The sequence below is a fragment of the Salvelinus sp. IW2-2015 genome, linkage group LG2 (assembly GCF_002910315.2).
Source record: "Salvelinus sp. IW2-2015 linkage group LG2, ASM291031v2, whole genome shotgun sequence".
NCBI classification, from domain to species: Eukaryota; Metazoa; Chordata; class Actinopteri; order Salmoniformes; family Salmonidae; genus Salvelinus; species Salvelinus sp. IW2-2015.
In genome coordinates, this window is record NC_036839.1 from 34717685 (window position 1) to 34722921 (window position 5237).

The window sequence follows — 5237 nt, forward strand, 5'->3', positions numbered from 1 at the left end:
GAGTTTTTGTTTGTTTAAACAAATAGCATTTTCCTTTTGTTGAACATGACTGTTGTATTGATGGGTTGTATCTGAAAATGGCTTATAAAAATAGGGTTATTTCTTAATGTAGAATATTATGAGGGGGTCATGTAGAGTTATACCAAATAGCTTTGAAAGCCAGTGTGTGCTGGCATGAACAAGGCACCACCAACATGAGCACAGCTATATCCTGATACAGTAGATAACCATCTCACTCCTGAAGCAGGCCTGAAACCTCTTTTGTCTCTTAGCCCTTATTTTACATTAACAGTCTCACTGTGTCCATGAAGCAGCCCCCCCCCCCCTCCCTCTTCAATAAAAGCCTCATCGGTGCAGTGGTGCCTAATTGAAAACAGCAGCGTGCGTGACCTCTCCCCACTTACCCCTGGAGAGCCCAGGGAGATCTCTGTCTGTGCTATCTCCCTCTATTTGTTTTAATTACCCTATGCTGGCAACCTAAAAATACCAAGCAATTACTGTGGAGGATGAGGAGATGGCAGAACTCACTCACGGGGCTCAGTGGGAAGGCTGGGTATCTATAACAAGATCCAGTGCAGAGCAATCAACCACAGAGCCAATGCACAGAGGGGGATCACACTTTGAATTTTAAATACATGCACCACTTATAAAAACACTCTGACTTACACCAAGGCTAGTTTGTTCTGCTGTTGGTGTCTGATTTGCCTTTTGTCCTCTCAAAACAATGTGCTGTCTGGTGGTTATATGTTTGATCTGTCATTGAAATCAAATCCAATTTTATTTGTCACATGCGCCGAATACAACAGGTGTAGTAGACCTTACCGTGAAATGCTTACTTACAAGCCCGTCACCAACAATGCAGTTTTAAGAAGAAAAAAAATATTTAAGAAAATATTTACTAAATACATTTGTGTAAAAAAAAAAAAAAGTTTTTAAAAAAACTTGTAAGTCTACAATCATCGCCTTTGTCTTGATCATGTTGAGGGAGAGGTTGTTATCCTGGCACCACACGGCCAGGTCTCTGACCTCCTACCTATAGGCTGTCTCATCGTTGCCGGTGATCAGGCCTACCACTGTTGAATCGTCAACAAACCTAATGATGGTGTTGGAGTCGTGCCTGGCCATGCAGTCATGAGTGAACAGGGAGTACAGGAGGGGACTGAGCACGCACCCCAGAGGGGCCCTTGTGTTGAGGATCAGCGTGGCAGATGTGTTGTTACCTACCCAACCTGGGGGCGGCCCGTCACGAAGTCCAGGATCCAGTTGCAGAGGGAGGTGTTTAGTCCCAGAGTTCTTAGCTTAGTGATGAGCTTTGAAGGCACTATTGTGTTAAACGCTGAGCTGTAGTCAATGAATAGCATTCTCACATAGGAGTTCCTTTTGTCCAGGTGGAAAAGGGCAGTGTGGAGTGCAATAGAGACTGCATCATCTGTGGATCGGTATGCAAATTGGAATGGGTCTAGGGTTTCTGGGATAATGGTGTTGATGTGAACCATGACCAGCCTTTCAAAGCACTTCATGGCTACAGACGTGAGAGCCAGAAATCTTGCTTGTTTGTAGGTGACCAAATACTTATTTTCCACCATAATTTGCAAAAGAAATCATTAAAAATCCTACAATGTGATTTTCTGGAGAAAAAAAATCTCATTTTGTCTGTCATAGTTGAAGTGTACCTATGATGAAAATTACAGGCCTCTCTCATCTTTTTAAGTGGGAGAACTTGCACAATTGGTGGCTGACTAAATACTTTTTTGCCCCACTGTATCCTGGTAATCCGTCTGAATGTTGACCTGTTTAAAGGTCATACATCAGCTACAGAGAGCGTGATGTGGTAGCAATTCTATAGGAAGAGAGAGACTGTAGATTCCTTTAACAACAACTTTATTATAAGATTTGCAAATATGAAGCAAACAACCATTACAAAGAATGGTACAGAGTTGAAAGCTGAACACAGTCTTCTTTTATAGAAAAAGTATAACCTCTTTTGTCTATGTGGCAGTTTAGCAGATGTGTGGAAACAGGGGCGTAAAATAGTGTAAAAGGCGATTGGTTTGTCTGTGCAGATTAAGGTAGCCAAGGTTGATAGCACAAGGGCTCAACTGTATAACTTTGTTGTGTCACAGTTCACACTATAATGTGTTCCTTTCTGCAAGGTTCCACATAGCTGACTTCCTGCTGATTGTAAACTCACGGGATGCCTCACAGGCTTCTGTCGCACCTAACAAATTTTAGCTACAGTTGAAGTCAGAAGTTTACATACACTTAGGTTGGAGTCATTAAAACTCGTTTTTCAACCACTCCACAAAGTTCTTGTTAACAAACTATAGTTTTGACAAGTCGGTTAGGACATCAACTTTGCATGACATAAGTCACTTTTCCAACAATTGTTTACAGACAGATGCTTTCACTTATAATTCACTGTATCACAATTCCAGTGGGTCAGAAGTTTACACACACTAAGTTGACTGTGCCTTTAAACAGCTTGTAAAATTCCAGAAAAGGATGTCTTGGCTTTAGAAGCTTCCTGTTAGGCTAATTGACATAATTTGAGTCAATTGGAGGTACCTGTGGATGTATTTCAAGGCCTACCTTCAAACTCAGTGCCTCTTTGCTTAACATCATGGGAAAATCAAAATAAATCAGCCAAGACTTCAGAAAAAAAATGTAGACCACAAGTCTGGTTCATCCTTGGGAGCAATTTCCAAACGCCTGAAGGTACCACGTTCATCTGTACAAACAATAGTACGCAAGTATAAACACCATGGGACTACGCAGCCATTATACCGCTCAGGAAGGAGACGCGCTCTGTCTCCTAGAGATGAACGTACTTTGGTGCAAAAAGTGCAAATCAATCACAGAACAACAGCGAAGGACCCTGTGAAGATGCTCGAGGAAACGGGTGCCAACGTATCTATATCCACAGTAAAACGAGTCCTATATCAACATAACCTGAAAGGCCGCTCAGCAAGGAAGAAGCCAATGCTCCAAAACCGCCATAAAAAAGCCAGACTACGGTTTTCAACTGCACATGGGGACAAAGATCATACTTTTTGGAGAAATTACCTCTGGTCTGATGAAACAAAAATATAACTGTTTGGCTATAATGACCATCGTTATGTTTGGAGGAAAAAGGGGGAGGCTTGCAAGCCGAAGAACACCATCCCAACCGTGAAGCATAGGGATGGCAGCATCATGTTGTGGGGGTGTTTTGCTGCAGGAGGAACAGGTGCACTTCACAAAATAGATGGCATCATGAGGGAGGAATGTGATGTGATGTGGATATATTGAACATCTCAAGACATCAGTCAGGAAGTTAAAGCTTGGTCGCAAATGGGTCTTCCAAGTGGACAATTACCCCAAGCATACTTCCAAAGTTGTGGCAAAATGGCTTAACTTCACTAGGGTAGGGGGCAGCATTTGGAATTTTGGATGAAAAGCGTGCCCAAATTAAACTGCCTGCTACTCAGGCCCAGAAGATAGGATATGCATATAATTAGTCGATTTGGATAGAAAACACTCTAAAGTTTCCAAAACTGATTTGGCAGGCGAAAACCAGAGGAAAATCCAACCAGGAAGTACTATTATTTTGAAAGGCTGTTTTTCCATTGAAAGCCTATCCACCATACAAAGACTTAGGACCCAGTTCACGAGCTCTGTGGCTTCCTCTACATGTGGCCAGTCTTTAGGCATTGTTTCAGGCTTTTACTCTGAAAAATGAGGGAGATACAGCACTTTCAATGAGAGGCCAGTGGAAATTTCCAGACATCAGCCATGCGCCTGATCGGGAACGCGCCTTTCTTGTTGACGAAGCTTTTGTCTGGTTGAAATATTATTGATTATTTATGACAAAAACAACCGGAGGATTGATTTTAAACATCGTTTGGCATGTTTCTACTAACTTTTATTGTACTTCTTAAAAACTTTGTCTGGACTTTTGGATTACTGGACAAAACGCGCAAACAAAAAGGAGGTATTTGGTCATAAAGAGGGACATTATCGAAACAAAACAAACATTTATTGTCTAACATGGAGACCTGGGATTGCCACCAGATGAAGATCATCAAAGGTAAGTGATTAAATTTAATGCTATTTCTGACTTTTGTGACACTCTCCTTGGCTGGAAAATGGCTGTATGGGTTTCTATGGCTAGGTGCTGACCTAACATAATCGCAAAGTGTGCTTTCGCCGTAAAGCCTTTTTGAAATCTGACACAGCGGTTGCATTAAGGAGAAGTTTATCTTTACTCGTATGTTTAACACTTGTATCGTTTATCAATATTTATGATGAGTATTTCTGTAATTTGATGTGGCTCTCTGCACTTTCACTGGATGTTTGTTTGAGACAATGCATTTCTGAACATAATGCGCCAATGTAAACTGAGATTTTTGGATATAAATATGAACTTTATCGAACAAAACATACATGTATTGTGTAACATGAAGTCCTATGAGTGCCATCTGATGAAGATCATCAAAGGTTAGTGATTAATTTAATCGCTATTTCTGACTTGTGAGCCCTCTCCTTGGCTGGAAAATGGCTGTATAGTTTTCTGTGACTAGGTGCTGACCTAACATAATCGCATGGTGTGCTTTCGCAGTAAAGCCATTTTGAAATCGGACACAAGAAGTTTATCTTTAAATTGGTGGATAATACTTGTATGTTTGAGGAATTTTAATTATGGGATTTCTGTTGTTTTGAATTTGGCGCCCTGCAATTTCACTGGTTGTTGTCGAGGTGGGACGCTAGAAAATGTGTGGGCAGAACTGAAAAAGCGTGTGCGAATAAGGAGGCCTACAAACCTGACTCAGTTACACCAGCTCTGTCAGGAGGAATGGACCAAAATTCACCCAGCTTATTGTTGGAAGCTTGTGGAAGGCTACCTGAAACGTTTGACCCAAGTTAAACATTTTAAAGGCAATGTCTACCAAATACTAATTGAGTGTATGTAAACTTCTGACCCACTGTGAATGTGATGAAATAAAAGCTGAAATAAATCATTCTCTCTACTATTATTCTGACATTTCACATTCTTAAAATAAAGTGGTTATTCTAACTGACCTAAGACAGTGAATTTTTACAAGGATTAAATGTCAGGAATTGTGAAAAACTGAGTTTAAATGTATTTTACTGGGATTGGATTAGAATATGTTCTGGTTGCTGACAAATCACCATTAATGCATTTTCCCCTCAAAGTTTTAGCCTTTGAAGGTTTACCCCATGAAGTTTCATTTGATAAG